The sequence below is a fragment of the Mytilus galloprovincialis genome, chromosome 3, assembly GCF_965363235.1.
Source record: "Mytilus galloprovincialis chromosome 3, xbMytGall1.hap1.1, whole genome shotgun sequence".
Taxonomy (NCBI): domain Eukaryota; kingdom Metazoa; phylum Mollusca; class Bivalvia; order Mytilida; family Mytilidae; genus Mytilus; species Mytilus galloprovincialis.
Window position 1 is genome coordinate 38944885 of NC_134840.1, and position 22941 is coordinate 38967825.

Here is a 22941-nt window from a genome sequence, read left to right on the forward strand (position 1 = left end):
AAAGTGTCCAGTTCAACTTCTTCTCGCTTAGCCCATGCTCTGGCGGAGTCCTCAATGGAATCCATAATTATTTTGAAGTTATGGTTCCAATTAATGTGTTGGTGTTCTCTAAACTTAGGACCATGAGAAATCAATTTTCGGAGATTTTTATGTTGAATTATGTTTAGATCCCCAGTTAAAACATGACCAGAGGGCTGTGATTATAAGGCGAGTGGGAACAGTCACATGTCGGAGGTTTTTTTTAGGTATAGTTCTAAGTCAAGGTCCAGAATACTTGTTAAAAGTTAAATATTTTAGGTGCAATGGTTTTGGTATAACTGTATGATACAATAGGAACAGACTGATTTTGAAAATAAATAGGAATTTTAGATGTTACCTCCTTGTGATGAAGAACGTTGCAGATGTTGATTGCATCAATTCCTCTATTGGCAAAGTCAACAGGAAGGAATTTCCTCTTTTCCTCATGTAAAGGTTCCGTCCGATCTTACTGGTTTAAAAAGACGGAAAAGAGCTACATCACAAATAATACTGACTAGTCTGTATATTGAAGAAAATGTATTGGTGCCTCCTTTGTTAAGTGCATAGTCTCTCAAACGTTTTAGAATTTTATTTTGTGATTTTCATTTTCGATCTTTGATTTTTATTTCATGGAACAATTGTAAATAGTTATCAAAGGTATCAGGATTATAATTTAGTACGCCAGACGCGCGTTTCATCTACACAAGACTCATCAGTGACGCTCAAATCCAAATATGTATAAAGCCAAAGAAGTACAAAGTTGAAGATCATTGAGGATCCAAAATTCCAAAAAGTTGTGCCAAATACAGCTAAGGTAATATATGCCTGGGATAAAAAAAATCCTTAGAAAATCCTTTATAAATTGTTTATCAAACAACATTTGTGTGTTGTATTGTTTTGTCGAATTATTAAACAGTCAGTTTATTTAATTCTTAAAAATTTTGAAATGTTCATGTTTGCCTTTTGATCTTGATTCAAAGAAAAAACACTGTAAACTACTACAAAGTCACTAGATCAAGACACAACGATTATTAATTCGCACAGCTATGTGTTTTATTCTTTAAACTCTGAATAAATTGAAATTTTACAGTGTTATTCTCTACTTCCCTGTTAGTGTTCATTATCAAAACTCAATCAATTTACAACTGTACGACACTGTACGTCCTACAAAAAAGTACCACACAATTAGCTATAGAAGGTCCAGGTATTGAAATTTTGAAACAATTCAAAGGAGAACACTAACAGACTGATTGATATTATATTTATGATGTTAAGTATTCAGTATAAAGTTACCAATTTGTAGGGAAATCATATAATTATTTAGAATTAGTTTTTCTTTTTCAAAAGTGCTTTCCTGTATTCAAATTACACCTCATATTAGCTCTGACTTTAAGCAGTAAACATGGAAGATATCATAATTACTCGAACACATTAAACAATAAAATGCTATTTTATACATAAAATTGTAACATAAACGTTTTCCTTGTGCTCTTAATTTTCAGACAAATAACAAATTTGCAATTAGATTACATATAGGGTCTGCAAGAATAGTAATCTTGGAATTGTTACCTGCCATTAAATTACAATCTATTAAGTCAATATACATGGCTTTGAAGGTTATTAAGATGATTATTTTACGTTGAAATTGAAGATAATTGAGTAAAATGTCATGCTTTAGAATTCACTTAGAGAAAATTGCCGGTTTACATTAGTTGTAAAAGAAAATATATGTTAAAAAACCTATTTACGACTTATACAATTTTAATGACATGATCTGCCTCAATAAATTTACAAATTAAGTTACGTTAACAAGCATCTCACTTAGTAGCAGTCTACGGTTTTGAATACTTTATGTCATATTAGAACACTTTTACGCTCTTGATCGAATCTTCTTCAATTTAAACTAGTCGCAATCAAAAGAAACGGTTTTCAACGAGGCTTTCCATTTCAAATAAAAGTACACACTGTATGTGTCGAAATGTGTCCTGCAAAGAAAACTTACTTTATATTTGTGAGCGTAAATAACTATTAGAAAATTAGATATTGTCAGTTTACTTGGTAACAGAACGAAGTATGGACGATCATAGGTACGTTTATTCTTTTTCGCAATTTTAACGGGATTAAAATAAAGTCGTCCTTCTCTCTATCGAATAACTAAGTTAGATCCTAAAAATAAAGTTATATTTCTTTTTGTTTGCACAATGCACCACAAAACAAATTTCAAAACATTTCCAAATTATTATGTTTAACGTTTATTCTATCAGTAAAACAATTGACTTTTGGTAATTTAATGAAAATACCTACTTTAGGAGCGAAGCGAATCAAATTAAATGTGGATACTAAACTTGCCTAGACCAATCAGGTCTACACGCAATATTTCCCCCTCTTGTCAAAAAAATGTATGAAACAAAAATTACTTATCCATGATTTTAAATTAGTCTATGTTTCATTTGACAATTATCCCCGAAACCTTCCTTTATTTTTTACGAGACAGACCTTATACAGTTGTGTTTTCAAGAACACAAAAAAGAAGATAGTATCATATTATAACTTCATCTTACGTTTATTTAATAAATTGGTGATAATGTGTATTGCATAAATAGATAGAAGTATATATATAATGAAAAGGATATCACATATATATTTTAGCCAGGTTTTTATTTTGACCTGCAACTAGACATTGATATTGTGAATCGGTTTAGTACATGTAGTTAACTTTTTCAAATGTGAAATTTATGTAGTCATGACCCAGCAGTAATTGCAATAGTTTTATGATCAGATAAATTTTGACTGAATGTTAATTCACATGGATACTGATGCTTTGAAGGAGAATCTTACCCTGACGATGTAGGCGGTCTTGCTCCTTGTAAAGTTCATGTCCTTCCTTCATTTGTACCTTTGATTTGTCTATTATTGATTGATTTATGTGATTTGAATATCTGTAAACAAATGTCGCCTTAAGGATTCATTGCATCTGAATCAATATGAAGAAAGTAAGAGGTAGGATTAGAGTACCCTAAAATATACAACAAAGATATATAGACTTCATATACATTGTCCTGATAGCAAACAGTTCATTAAAAAAACAGTATTTGACAAAGACAGAATGATAAATTGATAATCTGACAGAAATTCTATAGAACATTCTGATATACAGATTTTCTATTTTTATTATAAAATGTTAATTCTTGATTGAGTTAATGCTGTGTCTTACGTCCGGATTGACGTTATATGTTCTTGATGACATTCCTTAAATCAATGTTTTCCTTTAATGAAAAATGACATCTGAAGAGAAATACTGACTGAAACAATGTTTTTCAAATTGTCCCAATCAGAACTAGTAAGCCATGATGAATGGTTATTTTATGACAGTTAGAATTTAAAAAAAAAACAATACTTCATTTTACAAGTCAGTGTACGACATGTGGTTTGTTGCTGTGGTGCGTGGTTCCTTTGCATGCTGTCACACTATGACTGATAATAGACACGAATTCAATTAGAAGGACAATTATTAAATCAATAGAGTGATTTATAGCTTAGTTCTATAACAGTATCATTGCAGAATGATATCGTTCATATATTGAAAAAAATATCCGATTTTATCATAAAAGTTACATAAACAACTAATATTCAGTCGGTAAGGAATATACACATTAACTTTAATGGTAAGTTTTTCTACATTCACTTTGTGTAAATGGTACTATTTGTTTGCTTCTTTTGTTTGCAGGAAATATTTACTTTGGTTTTTCTTGTAGCTCAACATTTACGCGATGGAAACTTTTGATAACCTCATGTAATTCTTTCCTATATTTGGTTTGCTCTGTGTTGCATGTACTAAATGATAAATTGGGTAGATTTGTTAAAACAAAACAAAAAAGAAATAAGCAAATTATCTATTTAAAAATAAGTATCAGTGAAGAATTGACAAAATAAAATAGAAAGAATCTGAAGAAAAGAAATGCCAGAGTTCTACACATAATATTATTAATAATAATCAAATACAAGGTAACGCGGTTTATTGTATTTAAGTTGAACTATTCATAGTTTATGTAGTCAGAAAATAGGAAAATAACTCTTTATAAATTTTATGCGTCAGAAATTTTTCTTGGTTTATCTTTAGCAGGTATTCTAACAGCCAAATATTTAAAAGCTAAGTGTGTATTAGAACCGAAACAGTTAAAGATCTGAACGTCACTGATGGGTCCTATGAAGACAAAATGAGCGTCTGGCGTATTAAATCATAATCCTGGTACCTTTGATAACTATTGAAGATCTTTATGAACAAAAATGACATAAACATAATAGACAGATATATATCTATTCAGAGAGTTGATACCTTTATTTCTTGATAACGAAAAAGTTGAATAACAAAAAATACCGAACTCCAAGGAAAATTTGAATGGTAAAGTCCCTTATCAAATGGCAATATAGTATATATTTATACCACCTTACACACAAGCTATAGGCGTATACAGTATATTTCTGGTATAATTCACCACACTAAATTAAGATAGACCTTTTTCGACATGACAGGTGGCTATTACGATTTTAAAGTAGAATATAGAGTTGAAACGTTTGACCTGTACAAAAGGTTAAACGACTTTAATTCCCATCTATAGACATAAGAATAAAGATGGTCTTTACTGATTCTAGATATACGTATGCATTCGTTATTTCAAGTAAATCCAATATTTAATCAATTTAAGTAAATAAAAAAATGGAACGTATCGGTTTAATTGCTATGTATCTCTATAACATACAATCTCCTGATGAACAACAAGCACTAAAGTGATTCTTCAAGTTTATTTTTTATGTGGGTCTTTTTCGTAACAGGGTTTTGTTTTTGTTAATTGAGTCAGAAAGAATTCAGTTGTTTAAATTTACATTTTCATTATGCCAAATATCTTATATTCTACGAAAGTATTAATGTTATTCATGATAGATCGCATCATGACAATAGTTTCATACAATTTGTTTATCCCCGAATGACACAAATCATCATCAGACTAGAACGGAATTGTTTCTAGATTATATAGAAACGATAACCAATCTACAAGATTCCCTTCGGGATATATTTACTAGATGTCTATTTCTCAATGTAGAACCATAACATGTATTGTTTATTGATACATGAATAGTCCATCTCACAAAGTGTATTATCCTAGAACTAAGACCGGTTGATGTTAAAATATATATTGATTGAAAGGTACAAATAATAAATTATTAAAATTTAATAGAAATTAGACAAACTTACACGTCTGTTAAATTGTTTTGTCATCACCAATAATGGTACTTTAAAAGTAAGTGTTGCTTTTTTTCTGTTCTGGCCTTAGTGGTATATTTTTCGGAATTCCTTGAGTCAATCATCTGATGAAATGAGGAAGAATTGAAAAAAATCATATTTAACCATTTATTCATAAGTTATACATGTATTTTGCTTTTCTAACTTTTAAAATTAACTCCGAACGATAACCTCCGATTTTGCTGTGCAGAATTGATGTGAGGATTTTTTTTGTGTATCACCAGGATAAGTACTTTAAGCTGGTTTTCTGGTTAACTGCAATGATTCTATCATGATATGGTTTTGGTTATTATTGTCTCGCTTAATTTTTTTATTGTGTCATGTACCTTACCGATGTTTTATTTTATCTAAAAAGTCCTAATCTTTAATGTGATATTTATTACGTACATTTAATTAGGAAAGTAGGAATCAGGTCAATGATTCCTTAAACTGATATTTTCCAGTTGTGTTTTTTTTTTTCAGTTTTCTTCACTTTAAATTTTTACATAGATTTTTTTATTGATAATGAACTTGTTTGTCTTTTGTTTTGTTTTTGTGTCGTTTTGTCGTTGTTTCATGACATGCCACCCTTATCTCTTGATTATCAAATTTGGCATGGACATGCTTAAAACTCATTTTGTAATGTAAGTATGTAAACAGTAAATGTTCAAATTACATTATTACTTCGTATTATGCCAATCTCTATTCTTTAAATACATAGTGGAGAGAGAAGACCATATTAAATATATTCGTAGTCTTAATTTATATTTTGATACATCACGGGATGCTGTGTTTTTGTGTCCTTTTGAATGATACGGTAATAATCTTTTACTTCGTCCGCTCGTAGTGAGTTTTGTATGTGATGATGTCCTACCATTTTTCTGTTTAAAAAAAAAGGATAGTCTTTGTTCAATTTCTTAAAATCTCCTCTTTACTCGAAATGATTAAGAGATTGGTATAATGTGTAAAATTTTGTCTTTTTTGTTCCTGACCTTATATCTTTTAAATTTGTATGTGTGCGTGAGTGTTATATGATTGTTAATAATTCCCATGTTTCGTTTTATTAATATTTGAACATGGAGCTTACCCTTAAAACTGTTATAAAAAGATATCATACAAATCATGCGACATATCAATTGTCTTCCTTTTGTCATGGTGTCGTCTGCTTTGCAAATCTGTACCAACATGCTGGAACTTTATCATGTTTATACTTTCATTCTGCGCTGTTATCAAACAATGTTTTCCTTCGTAATGGCTTCATGCTTTATAACTCGCATAATGTAAACCTTTGATCACAATTGTTTTGATCAATCTATTCTAATATAGAGTCTTAATGATCGAGTAGAATATAACTGCTTCGTAATCAAAGGAACTGAGATGTTTTATACATGGGACAGGAGATAGGTACCACAGAAGCTTTTTTAGAGTGAATTCAAGCATTTAAAATAGCAGACAGATATATCTCACGGTTTTAAGTGGGATTTTGTTCTCCTCAAAGTCTTACTGTTTAATGTAGGTTTTATTACACGAAAAGAGTCTATGGCATCAACTATTTTATATTCATTAGGTTTTTTTTATTAAACACTTGCAAATTAAAATAACAAATAATTTCGGTTAACCTGCTTATTATCGAACCTCTAATTTTAGTGATAAACAAGACTGAATTTTAATATCGTGTTTATATTAGCTGACATTTATCGGAAATTAATTTTTTGATAGCAATTGTTTATTTTATTTATGTTTTCTCGTCGATATATCTTTTCCTGTATTTCAGTAGCAAATAAGTGTATGGTAATATGTAATAAAGAAACTGTCTAGAATAAGGCTTCATTGAATGCATTTTCTGAATGAATAGTCTGGTCAATGTACCTATTTAGAATTTTAGAAAATTCATACTGAATCGTACAATACAAGTCAAATGATGTTTACATTGAACTGGGATTGGGTTTCACGGCGGTATAGATGAAAGTCTATTAAAAAAGCTATGGGGTCAACAAAAAGTGAAATAGCAAAAAATAACTCCAAGGATAATTGAAATAGGAAAGTCCTTACTCAAATGTCAAAATCACAAGCTAAAACATATGAAACGAATGGATAACAACTGTCATATCCCTGTTTAGGTACCTGCATTTTCCTATGAAGAAAATGGTGGATTAATCCTTGTTTTTTGTTTTATATCTAGCTAAACTTCTTACTTGTATGACAGTCGCACACAATTCCATTATATTGACAAACTTACATTATAGGTTAAAACGCCAATAATAAGGGTACAGACTTAATACAATTCACTTCAATATTATTGGAAAGAGCACAATAGAGGCGTGATCCAAATACAGACAAATAAAATATTAAAACAACATATAATATCATAAATGAAATATAGATGCATGTAATAGCAAGTGATAAGTAAATTCTATAATTACCATTACATTTTAAACTCATATTGATACCATACACATATCGTAACGATTATTCTAAATTTTCATAATTTTACACAATCACCTATATATACAAAACTATCTCAAAGGATGAATATCTGATGAAACAGTATGGTGGTCTCTCAAATCAAGAACTTCTTCAATATAAATATAAATACTTGGGACAGGCACATACATATATAATGTGGCGGGGTTAAACATTTTAGCGGGATCCCAACTCTCTCCTAAACTTGGACAGTATGATAACAGTACAACATGAGAACGAACTATAAAAATCAGTTGGACAAAGATACAAGTGGACGTGGCTCGGTACTTGTACATTCAAACAATAAAAAGACACTAGGTATAGATCTGAGAGTATTCGCACTTAACTGACAGCTAGTTTAAAGCCACTAACAACTAATAAAAAAACTATGCATCTAAGACTAAATTATCAATCCGTACACATCCAACATCCAATGGATTTAGTGTAAAGACGTCATAAACAGTCAGAGAAAAAACATGACTTTGTTCAATGCCAAGATACAGGTATCGACAGATTGTAGATCCATTAATGTGTATATGTATATAACATACTTGTAATATTTAGTTTGCTTTAATTTACTGATAACAAAATCAATATTTATACCAGTAAAAACAACATTCAATGATCTTATTACAGTGTTGAATGGGTAACCCTTTAGAATGACTTTATTAAAAGAGCGAGAAGTTTACCAGGATCATTTCTAAATATCCTGGCACGGATAACAACATTTCCGTAAAAATGTGGATGTGCTATCCCGCTTGAAATAAGTTTTCTACAGGTACAATCAAACTTCAAAACCAAATATTTATATCTATGGAAACATTCAGTAAAGGTTTAAAGTAATGTATGGTAATGAAATCCCTGACTTAATAACTTACCAGTAATACATAGATTACGTTCGTTCAAATAAAAAAAAACGTCATGGATACGGACATAGCGAACGAGCTGTGAATTATAAACACCGTAAAATGGTGCCAAAGGAACATCACCATCTAAAAAAGAAAAATTAACAATAGGGAACAAAAAATCGTCCCTTCTGTCGTAAATGTTTTCTATGTGTATCTTTAATACCATCGTTTAAGATTGTCACACATATCCTCATCGGTCACAACCAAATTATGAAAACACGTACTGTCTTTATTTACGTTTGTTTTTTTTTGTTGTAATCATTTAACTCATCTTCTATACGAACAAATTAAAAACAAATAGAACCATTATTGGAGCATACAATTTAAAAAAATGGTTCGACCTCATATCTAATTTGTCACTTTATATTCTATTTTATATTTTCAGGAGTCTAAATAAAGGAAATCTGTATTAAGATGTCATCCGATACAATTCTTCACGGACCTAATTATTTGTTTGTTTGTTTCCTTTTATTGGATTGTGCATTTCCTGTCACGAGTAACAGAACAAATAACTTAACACTTTATTTAAATGAACACCATTTAAATTCAATCTCAGAAAAGAAGCAAAGCGGAAATGAAACAGAGAATTTGGAATTAAGTTTCTTGTCCCAAGACAATTCCACAGTTTATCATATACATAAACAAGATAAAAGCAAATACAAGAATAGCAGCGGGGACGTCAAAGGAACGCAAGGTTCTTTTCAGAATTCTGTGAATAATTCTATCACGTTTATAAAAGACGACGAGGGAAAAAAATCAAATTTACGAGACAATTTGAGCGATGAGACAACAAATACAATGAACATGATTGAATTAACCAGTGTTGATGACAGAAAATTGCAATCAAATCAAATCACAAAGGAACCAGCTCTTAAAGATTCAGTCAATACTAACGAGGTCAACATTACAGAGAACTTTCAGTTAAATATCTCAGACAGTCACTCAAAAGATAGGCATACGACGATTTCGGAGTCTAAACACAAAGAAACGCATCAGATAACTACTATGATTCCCAGACATAAGATTTTAAAGCACTTGAGTTTAGGTAGGTCATCTGCTGTAGTTAAGATATGAAGAACGCAAATCAAGAGAACATATGCATTTGGTGTTTGACATATTTTCATTTAGATTTTCCTTCTTTTTTTACTGATAAATGCAATTAATTATAACAAATCAATTCTTTAATATCACTCTACATATTTCGTCTTTTTTATATGGCGTAATATCTTTTTTTTATCATTTTCTTCTTATGCTTAAAAATTACTAAAACTATCACAATGAATTGCAAAGCTGAAGAATTGAACTTCAGACCAATATATGCAAGATTATTCTTAATGGTATCATCTTTTGGCCAACTTCAAATTTACGTAAAATCCAATTTTTGTCCTGTACACACGTTAATAGGGATCGGAACTGCTCTAGTGAAACCAGATCCATTCTGAACTTAACATTGATCTGTTATAATCAGCGCAATGCTCAGTTAACAACTTGTTTCTACAATTAAGTTCCAATCAAGCAAGTATATTATTAAAAAATGTCACCAATCAAATATCGAAGTTGATGCAACGAATTGGTGGGTGGGATTCGCAAGGAATAGAAAACGTGAAGAATGATATCCAGATAAAAGGAGAAGAATGACGACGAAGTTTCAGCGAAAACAATATAATTTCAATAGAATATGTATGTAAACAACCCTATATTATGTTTATCGTTCTAATACGTTTCGTCTCCCTTTTACATTTTTACGCTTGACAAAAGCAAGCTTGATAGCGTCTCCTCGCACATTGTGACGTCGCTGTTGAAGAACTGGCGCTGCTACTCAGACTTTGTCAGATGTCACTTCTTTCAGGACATAAAATCAATGAACTAGGGTATTGTCAAATATTTATTTTTATTTAAAAGTCCAGCGAAAGGTGCAAAGGCCTGATAAATGTAGATGAATTTTCGGTTTCAACTTCACAATTAATACAGTATGTTATCATATACTTAGACTAAATAACATATGATTTTTACTGTATGATAACAAGGATTTGTATAGTTAGATTTCTAACTATACAAATCCTTGATGATAATAACATTAGATTAACGTAAACTCCATATTTTACGAATTGGTGCTTAGCGGGCTGATATGAAAAGTTTAACACATGCTTCGATTGTTATCACATGCCTTTCCGTAACGTTATCACTTGGCATTCCGGTGATACTCGGTAAATTACGGAAAATACACCTCAATGCTACGTTTTCAGTGAAAAACATTACAAAGTAGTGTACAAAACAATTATTTGAATACTGGAAAGTAAATTGTGTAAAATAATAAAATTGAATTAAAAAAAAATATATTAAATAAATGCATTTTTTAAGTTTTTCTGAAACATGATTTAGAAAGTTACTTTTAAAAAGTAGACTTTTCCAAACAATGTTCATTATGTATATTGTTGAATTATTATTTTTTTGTCGATTCGTCCATATTAAAATGTGTTTTTTTTCTCTGTTGAGGCATATGATCGAAAGATTTCATATTGAATGTATCTAATTTTGAGTCCGACGTCCGTGAACTTTTTACTCTTTCAACTTCTTTTCGGGAACCACGTAAAAGGATCAATATATGAATCTGTTATTTTTCTCTACTGTTGAAGCATATGATAAAAAGATCATAACATGTCATTTTTCATATCGCATGTATTATCAGCCCTCGGTCAATATCAGCCCTCGAGCCATGCGGCTCTTGGGTTGATATTGAGACTAGGGCTGATAATACATGCGATATGAAAAATGACATGTAATAATCTGATAGCATTGTGTTTTCGATTCGTGGTTGTGTATCACTGTATTTACTTTTCAGTTTACCCATTTATTTAGTTCTTTGTAGTATTATGTTTCTTTAGGTCGTATGATTCTTGGTGTTGCTCGATATGTGTGCATCCAGGTATTGTCTTTTTTTACTTTTTGCGTTCCTAATGCGGGTAGGTACAAAGGTGCGATATGAATGGATGATTTTTTCAGTCTTATTTTCATTATGTTTATTCTTGTATTTATATTTCACTAAATTTAGAATTATCTGAAAGAATAAATGTCATTATGTTATACTTTACTGTGCTTTCTACTTCAAAACTTTTATTTTAGTGTTGTTTTTGATTGATTTAATTTATGTTTTTTTTATATCATAAGTCAGTTGTATTGTATATTTATGATATATGTTTACACAATTTTCATGTTGAATACCAATAAGTTTCACGTTAGCCAATTATGTCTTTTGAGGTTTCCCAGACAATTTCGTCAATATAACGGAACTATAAACAACTGTCATACAAGTGGAAGATTTAGAAAGCTATCAAACCAGCTTTAACCCACTATTTACTGCGGGAAATGTCTGTACCAAGTAACAAATATAACAGGTGTTTCCCATGCAATTCGTTGGTTGACAAAGTCAAGCGTTTGGTTGTGTAAGGTTGTGTACACTTCCCCATATTTGATTATTTGATTTGTAAATACATTTCTTTTAAGTTGTATTTGAATAAATTCGCATAACTGTCACTGAGTACATATATATGTATACCATTTTTACAAATCCATTCAAATGGAGACCTGTCACATGGCTAGTTAAGAAGATATAACCTGTCCACCAGACCGTTCAAGAAGCAGACTGGTTGCTATTTTTATCTGATTGAGCAGATCAGTTCCTGGACAGGTCTGCTTCATACCTATCCTCCATTCGGTGATATCAACATTAAAATGTCACTAAGACACGATAAAGAATTCAGAATCTGACCTCTTCAAACAAATCTTTATGTGTTAATTCAATAATATTCTTTTTCTTGATATTACACATAATAGTTTGAATATCTATTATTGTATATTATATACTACCAGAAGTCATATATAATGAATAGGAACAAAATTTGAATGGCATTTTAAGCTGCAGGCAATATTTGTATACTGAAATATCAATTACATTTTTACTGCTCTTCATTCCTACTGTAGAACGGCTTAATTAACAGACGTCTATAAAATTTCTTACAACATGACATTATAATCTATTTCTTATGTGTGGTATAGTAACTATAATGATAAGTCAGTAATTGTTTTCATGGTACGATGAATATATGTACAATCCTGTTGAATCTGTCTATAGCCAGATCTTTTATAGGTGGTCTATAAACACTCAATAAACAAAGTACATAAGCAAATATTAAAGACAAATATACAAAAAAAATCATAGCACAATAAACACAATGGTAAGATGTATAAATAACGAGATACGCCGAACGTATATAACCAAAATAATGGACTGAACAGTACAGATTAAAAACATATTAAGACTTATAAAAAGGAAATAAAAATACGTATTTAAGGTGGTACCTAACACAACAGGGAGATAACTCTGTAAAATTAACAGAACGTTTTAATGACGTGGTGTTGTTAAAGGAATGTTAAGCTTCTCAATGATCAAAATAAGTTTTTGTTAAACTGCTATATAACCAGTGTAATTTTTCTGATTAAACGGTTGGTTCAAATTTTTGATTTTTTATATTTTTGTCAGAGGGTCAAAGTAAATACTTTGTCAAATTTTTAAGAAAATTAAACGAGCCAAATTAATTTTAGCTCAGGTGTTGGGTACCACCTTAAGATGATTAATAACATCAATACTTATAATCTATACTTTAAGAACATAATATATTATTTGTAAAGTTAATACAGAATATTGATGTTAGTACTAGCGATAGAAAACTTGTAAAAACATTGGATTCTTTTTGAAAAGGATTTTTTTTAATCTAATTGAGAATCTAGTTGCTGACCGCACTAATAAGCATATCAAAAGTATATTTTAAAAAAATACTACTAAAACGGTTGAATTTTGATACATATAACAAAAATCGCAATATCTAAACTCCAATTTTGTTTCATTAAACTAACATCTTAATAATGAATACGCGTTATAATTTTATAATGTGTTATCATTTTTCGAATTGATGTCAGAGGAGGGAGTGATGAGTATTCCAAAAGCTAGTTGAATACCCACATGTTCATGTACATGTCAATTTTCAGGAGCCTCGTCAGTACTTGTATTTAGCAATAGTTTGTTCATTTTGAAAACTTGGCATTGATATCAGGCCATTGATGTTCTTTGTTTTGTATATTTAATACTTTAATAGACCAATTGGGTATTTAAATTTGAAATATTGAAAATACATTTGTATGTTATCCTCTTTATATCTTAGATTGTGTGTATGTGTACCATTGAGATTTATTCAAAATCTTCATGTCAAAATAGGTTGAACACTTTGATACAGTTGGAATGGAAAAAATAGATCGTACTTATAAACCTCTGACTTAAATCTGACAATTATCATGATACATTGGCTTCATTACTTAATACAAAATCTGTATCTTTATAAGGTAGATGTTATATAATGACTAATACTCTAGTTACGGAATAAACGTTCTTGACAAAGCTTATATAATATTAAAACTATCTACGTGTGGGGTGTTTCAAATCCTTTGTTCAAGTCTTGAATAAGCTGCATTTCTTTGAGGATCAATATATAAATAAAGATCTTAGATGAAATATTATTTCCTTTTGAGCAACTTATCACGCGAGCCCATTTTGCATGAATGAAAGCAACTATAGGTCACATGTATAACCCCCCCCCCCCTCCCCGGCCACATCTTGTATGTCTCTGTTACAAAGCAAGAGCGCCTAGTTTAATTGTTGTGGTTTGTTGATGTTTGTCATATCTGCTTTTCGTTTATTGAGGAACGTAAAGGGGTGGTATCTGCACGGAGGAACGCGAAATAGAATTACCATTTAACGATGTATGAACGAAGAATAAAAAGTTTCTTGCACATTGATCTTTTTACCGATTTCACGAAACACGATGAATAACGAACCCTTTTTACGTCTGCACGTGAAATAAAAATGTTAAAACATGTTGCGCGAAAATAACCCTTTACCACAATTTACTCATTGGTGAAGTTCGTGCGGTGATCTATAGTTGTATACATCTAACATGAAATGGTGATAAGATGTCTCTTTGGAAATCCTACAACATCTGTTTATTTGTATTTAACTTCATCAACTTTATAAAAATATTTTATTTACCTTTTAACTAGAAGTATGTATTTGTCTTTTCCAATGTTTGCATGATTGTACAAACCAGTCGAAGACCTTGAGTTCTGAACTATATGTACGTTTAAAAGACAATAACATCTTTTTGGGGCCACTTTCCATGACAACTTCGCTTTCATTCCTGATACATTAGCCTACTGCTTTAACCGTAGTCTATAAAACATTTTTTTAGTTTATAAAATGAAAAGCTATGATAATGTTACAAATCATGATTTAAAATCAGGGTAAGATTTGTTGAACAAGCAAAAGTCCAATGTAAAAGTGATACCAATGCACTTGGGATTTCTTGTAACTTTTATCTGATAAATTTTCGGTAGTCCCATTATTAATTTACATGTTTACAGAGTCGGTATGGCGGAGGACTCATAAGAGGATTAACCGATCGTCGTCTGTTTGTAGCTAATGTCACTCCCTTATATTATTTTCTCTTTGCTATTTTGTATAAATTAATCAACGGGTTAAGAAGGTTGTTCAATTTATTTTATGTTGGTTGGTTTTAACAAATAAAAAATATATTTTCTAGTTTAGAATTCCCTCGGGTTGGTTTCATTTCGTTATATATTTCAATTTGTTTAGTTTCGAAACTCGGTAAACTGCAGTCGCATTTCATAAAAGTGTTAAGGTATAGTTTTATTGTTTGACAGTTTAATTTTGAATTTTTGACGGAAATTAAATTATCTATATGAAATCATCGAGATTATGTGACTTATTGTCAAAGCCGGTAAAGGAGTCAAATTCACTAAAGATGAATAAAAGGAATTTCCATTTTCAACACACAATTTGTAGTCATTAAATAAATGATAATGAACCAACATCACTCCTCTTATCGTTGGTTTCTGATCAAAAGTAAGCAAATAAAATATGTATATGAAGAAGTCGTTGTTTTCAAAATATTAGCCGTTTTTGCTGTCATGTTGTCTAATACCAAATTGGATTGATGCCATAGAATGCCAGTATATCTTACTATCACTTTATTAATAGGCTTAAGGTTAGAAAGATTTTGATGTATTACGTTTCATATGATTTCATTAGATAAACACATCCTTAAATCAGAATGTAAGAAAAGTTTTTTTTCTATATTTTTATATAACGCCATTAAAAGATTTGTTTTGAGAGAAAATATCGTAATCATCATATTTGTCATTCTTGTCTATGTAGAACTAATTCATTATAGATCCGAGGCTTAAAATTTTGTACGCCAGAAATGTGTTTTGTCTACAAAAAACTCATCAGTGACTTTTGAATAAAAAAAGTTTTGAAAGCCAAATTGAAAACGAAATTAAAGGATTGAGGACCCAGAATTCCGAAAGAAGATGATATAACATATCTTGATGTAATCAAGGGTGTACTGAATTTTACACTGGTGTTAAAAATTTTCAAAACCTGTTGAAATGGGATTGGTGTTATTTATTTATTACAGTTTGCATCCATTTGTTGGATGTGTTTGAGCTTTTGAGTTTGTCATTTGCTTATGGAAAAAAAGTAAAATTACAAAAATACTGAACTCCGAGGAAAATTAAAATGGACTTTCCATTCAGAATTTTCTTCGGACTGCGGTATTTGTTGTTTTATGTTTTTGAAAATAAGAAAACACGTCTAATTATCAACAAAAGACCAAAACGACAACAATGTGAGCAACAACAGGCTATACAATTGTGTTTTTTAGGTGTTGCTTCTTTTTGTGATTCCTCTCTCTGTTAAATAGTATGTTGCATTTGTCTTTTTAATGCCCCCTTTTCCAATATATTGGTCAGATGTGTTTACGATTTTTTTCGTTCTGTATGAAAAATTCATTAACGTTTATTTATCTATGACTTTCAGTCGTGTCAAGTTTAGAATTTAAATTTTAGGAAAGAAAATTAAACGCAGCTCGACACTTTGCCGGCATATTCAATTATAAATAGATGTTTATAGATTTAGATATAAATACTTAAATCATTTGTATCAGACATATATCACTCACTTATTTTGTGTTGGACTCTCAGAATATAAGGATTGCAATTTTATGCCAAATAATTGGAAGACCCCCTAGTATCGATAGGGTAACAAGGATAACGGCATTGTTGTTAACCCTTTTGGTACAGCCAAAATAAAAAAAAATAAAATTAAACACTACTAAATGTAATGCTGTACCTTATGATTCCCGTTTGAATCACCTGAAATATTTCAGAGATTTTGGATGTCTATGCACATGAATTTCTAAATGAATCAATGTCTGTTGTTGATACTACTCTAGATAACGGATAGTATGGTGTGTTAATTATTGTTGTTTAAGAAATATAAAAGATACAACAGTAGTTTACCGATGTTCATTTCTAGTAAATAAATGGAAGAAGCAATCTATTGCAACAGAAGGTATATCAGTATGCCTTATGTAATTAAATTGATTGCTAGGTTAATGGTATTGGATGAGTGATGTAAAAAAATAGTTTAATTAATAGCAAAGGAATGATTACTTTAATTAGATTTATATTTCTTGAAATAATTGGCAAATCGTGTAAAGATGCCCTGCTTACCCCCTTTTCAGTTTGTTTCCTAGTAATCAATTTTCTTGCCTTGAAATGTCTTATTCCAGAGCCGTTTTTCTTTGAAATATAGTATGAAGACGTTTCTTGCCAATTAGAAATGATTTATTACTAGAGTGTTTGTAGTTAAAATTACATTTTCACCGAATAAGATATTGGAAAATACTAATTTCATCGCAATCCTACATAATCATAAAAAGGAGATATGAGCATACGTCAATAAGATAAAATTTCAAAAATACAAAAAAAAGTAATCCAGAGATCTTCAAACTATTAAATCGCACCCGAGTAAAAATAAACTACTTATTTCAGTGAATTCAACACTAAAAAAAACCCTGCAAAAATGAAAAGCACCATTGACAGATAACAAAGGACAACTACTGCCGCTCGAGGTTCCTCTCTTGCATATGGACAGGTAATGACGGTTCTGAATGGCACAACAACATGTAGTGGCGGGGATAAACACTGACGAATTTCCATTACGTCAATGTTCGAGAGGCACAGAACCAAATAGTCGTGGAGATAACTCACTGGCAAGGTTCGTACATGTACGAGAGGCACAGAACCAAATAGTCGTGGAGATAACTCACTGGCAAGGTTCGTACATGTACGAGAGGCACAGAACCAAATAGTCGTGGAGATAACTCACTGGCAAGGTTCGTACATGTACGAGAGGCACAGAACCAAATAGTCGTGGAGATAACTCACTGGCAAGGTTCGTACATGTACGAGAGGCACAGAACCAAATAGTCGTAGAGATAACTTGAATCACCGGAAGTGGTTAAACTAATTTTGTTGAATTCCGCAAATTTTCGATTTGAACGTCCCAGATGATGAATAATTGGTCATTCCATTTTGTAAAAGTATATAACAACAGAAGTTATCAGTTTCAAGTGCAGTATCGGCGTGTATCCCATAACTTCCGAGTTGTCCCATATGAAATACTTAATCTAATAGTGTAAAACAACCCTAAAGTACAAAACCTCGTAATGATATTTAGGAATGTAGCAATAAACTAATAAGATTTCCCAACTTTACTGACAAAATTATTTTAATTGAATTTCATGCCCGTCTGATCTATCAAATTTGTTTTAATTTGATTGAAATAAAATAAAGAAACCAGAAACAAATGATAACAATATACATATACGATAATCTCATTGAGTAATGGTTGTGTGGGCATAACGGACAAATAATCTAATTATAGTCTTACTTCACACAACATGTGACATAATATTTTCTTTTAAAGGAGATGAGATAATACATCAAATTTTGCATAAAATTATAAATTTTGTTTTCAATGGGTTAATCGTGCAGACGTCAGTCATAAACTTCCAACATAGAAATATGGTTTTGCCTGTTCAAGTCCGAACCTTTAATTGTCAGAGATTATATTGTGTCGTATCTAAATGATTTGGTAATATGGGTTATTTTGAAGAAATTTATCATATCATAACCAGTTGCCAGTAATTCTATAAAACCGCTATTTAAACAAGATTTTTGTATTTTATTCAAGATTGGGAAAAACGCATTGGAGGAGTCTTTTTCTTTGCAGCATACGGTTTAAAAAATAGATGTCCATGCAATTTCTTAAATAACGTCATGTGATATATGATGGTCTCAAATGATATGGAAACAGTTGGTTCTTGAAAATTTTTATTTGGATTCGTACACATGGTTGGGTTTGTTTTACTCAATCTGTAATAAAAAAAAATTAACGGTACCAATTTTCTTGCACCAGATACGCATTTCGACAATACATGTCTCTTCAGTGATGCTCGTGGCCAAAATATTTGAAATCCAAAGCTTATATAAAAGATGAAGGGCTATAATTCAAAAGGTCCAAAAAGTATAGAAGTGGTGTTGAATTACATGTACTATTTTATGGACTATTGTCCGCCTTTCTTTGACATGATTTGTATTGGACATCACGTTGGTACATTTTTTTGTAATACATCAATACTTATATAAAGCTTAGACATTCACATGATTATAGGGCATGTTATGAATTTTAAAATTTAAAGTTTTGCTTAAAATGTACTTCGTAACACAAATATTAGACACTATCACAAATACTTTTATAAAAAAGTTAAATCTGTTACAATTATGTGCATTTTTAACAGTGTCCAGAAAGGTATAAAGACATGACAATTTAAATCAAACTAGGCATGTAGGTGCATTTATCCGAAGTCCTACTGTCTATATCACTCTGATCAGCTCTTGATAACATTGTATATCACGACTTTGTGATGTCAAATATGTAAAACCGGCCACAATAATAATGACCCACAGACGTTATAATAAATAAAACGAAGTTGGTAAGTTTTACCCGGTTTGTTGGTGAAACAAAGAAAGAATTTGTTCTTTCCTTCAAAATACGCAAATACAACCGGCTAAATCAATTATCTGGCTGTCTGCATATTTATATTGTTATATATCAGCTGCTCGACACAATTTGAAAACTTTTCGTTCCAGTTTGCTGCGACAGAAAGCTTATTGTAACTTGCAGTTGTTAACTTACGATATCAATATGCTCATTCAATCATCCTGATAATCGGTTCTTATTCAGCTGAATTCTCTTTTGTATTATGTTGGATATTATATTGTTTTCAACAACTTATCAATGCTATTTCATTAGATTTACCTTTTTTGTGTAGTGTATCTATCGGTTATGTCTTCCTCGAGATATAACTCATGAAACTTGAGATTGAAACATCTTATTAATATATATATGAAACTTGATTTCAGACGTGAATATTAAATATACCCGAAGTATATGTCGAAGTCCAAGTCTTTTATGATATGCCTTTTTTTAAGAACAAACAATAGCACAAAAATTTTCTTTTTGTGTCATCATTCTTTTCAACAAGCTAGCTATTTAATCAGGCTTAACCCGACATTCTACTGAAAATGCCTGTACCAAGTCAGGAAAATGACAGTTGTTTTCTATTCGTTCCGCTTGTTGGTGTAGTTTAACGCTTGACTTCGTCAAGTTTTATGTACTTCCCTTTTCATGGATGTATTTTTTTCAAATACTTAAGTCAGCTGCTCTCTTCTCGACATGTATATACTTAGTGAACTGGGGAAGTATTAAAAAAGTTATGTAAACAAAAGCCATTTCCATTTTAAGGAAGGCAGTTTATTTGATAAAATGATAATTGTTCTGTTTATATTCCGGTTTAATTGTAACCAATTATAGAAAACTATTTCATTTTTTTCTTCATTGAAGATTTCATTTACTTGCTCAACTAATATTAAAAGGAATGAGAATGTTACATGCTATTGCATCATTTATTCTGGTTCCATTTTCACAAGTATATAAAAGCAAACATTTAATACAAATAGAATGTCAGAATTGTATTCATCATTTGAGACAGGGAGGATATGTACACAGGATAATTGCATTTGGTTTAAACTGGTGAAGACATAATTAGATATGTTTACCCTGTTCTACAATTTGGAAATAATTTGACATTTTACTTATTTCTGATTAAACGAATTGATGACTGGAAGTAATATCATCACGACGATTGAAAGAGAACTGGTGTATTTGTCAACCTTGATCACGATACTTCTAGTAATGCATAATATAGCTAAATAGACCTGACAAGTGAGAAAACGTAGTCTTTGTCATGACATAGAAGAAATATTTCTATTTGGTTTTGATCATGGAATGATTTATACATTTCATTTTATGTTTTTTACTTTACTCATTTCATCTCTTTTCCAATTTTCATTCTCTCACAAATTTAATCAGGTATACTGGTTATTATTTTGGTATTATTTCTTAAAATCTCAGAGCATGGGAAAATTGGAATTAAATGGATATCTGCGTATAGTCAAATCGTCCAATTGTGTACCGTTTTTAAGCAATGGCACACTCTTTGAATTTGGTGCTCTTTTTTATAAAATAATTCTAAGCTTACATTTTTTATAAGTTTTAATCATTTACGGGTCTATATTTTAGTTGAAAAGGCTTCAAAATTTGCCAATGTACAAATGAGCCGGAGTGAGGGACTTTAACAGTCCCTTATTTTCGGATAAAACTGGGGAAATAAGTTTACTTCTTGACTTCTGAAATACTAATACTATATATTATTATAACATGAGGGAAATTCAGCTCAAACCGAGCCTTGGTGCTGCTTTGCAATTGTGTGAGAATTTTTACTCGACGTTGAAAGTCACCCTTCCAGAGAACACCTGAGATCACCCCAAGTTTTTGGTGTACTATTATTAATTTGTCTGTTTGTCTTTGGGTTTTTTTAGGAATGGAATTGTAAGTTTATTTTCAATCTCAATTTGAATGTCCCTCTGGTATCTTTCGCACCTCTTTTTCACATAGAGAGGGTGAACAGCAGTAAATGTGTAAATACTAATATATGTAGTATCTAAATATATTTACCGTTACACTATTCAGCCTAAAAATAAATTACTGAACCAGGAATAGTATGTTTAGCGATGGCAGGGCTAATGTATTTGGAAACGAAAAAAAAAAACATCAAAAATAACCACACTGAACATCCATATCTATAATCAGATGTGGCAGTTTACTTACATGCTGCTTCTAAATTGAAAAGGGCAGCTAATTCTGCACACAATTAACACTTACGGACAACTAAACACTAGTCCCAATCAGAATGCTAATTGATTCTGTGATATTTGCACTACAGTAGTTCAGCACTTTGTTCAAACAACTCTAAGAACGTTCATTAGTTATTGATTTGAATGTCCTAACTTGACTCATCAGCCGAGCATGCTTTATAAGAATGATCCCAATCAACATAAGAGATGAGGTGAAATCAAGAGGACAATAAGCCAGGATGAACTCAGGTAATATGGGAAGGTTCCTTCTCCACTAGTAATATTCGTAAACTCCGGTAATATTGGAAGGTAAACAGTTCCTTCTCCACTAGTAATATTCGTGAACTCAGGTAATATTGGAAGGTAAACAGTTCTTTCTCCACTAGTAATATTCGTAAACTCCGGTAATATTGGAAGGTAAACAGTTCCTTCTCCACTAGTAATATTCGTGAACTCAGGTAATATTGAAAGGTAAACAGTTCCTTCTCCACTAGTAATATTCGTGAACTCAGGTAATATGGGAAGGTAAACAGTTCCTTCTCCACTAGTAATATTCGTGAACTCATGTAATGTGGGAAGGTAAACAGTTCCTTCTCCACTAGTAATTTTCGTGAACTCAGGTAATATGGGAAGGTAAACAGTTCCTTCTCCACTAGTAATATTCGTGAACTCATGTAATGTGGGAAGGTAAACAGTTCCTTCTCCACTAGTAATATTCGTGAACTCAGGTAATATTGAAAGGTAAACAGTTCCTTCTCCACTAGTAATATTCGTGAACTCATGTAATGTGGGAAGGTAAACAGTTCCTTCTCCACTAGTAATATTCGTAAACTCCGGTAATATTGGAAGGTAAACAGTTCCTTCTCCACTAGTAATATTCGTGAACTCAGGTAATATTGAAAGGTAAACAGTTCCTTCTCCACTAGTAATATTCGTGAACTCATGTAATGTGGGAAGGTAAACAGTTCCTTCTCCACTAGTAATTTTCGTGAACTCAGGTAATATGGGAAGGTAAACAGTTCCTTCTCCACTAGTAAT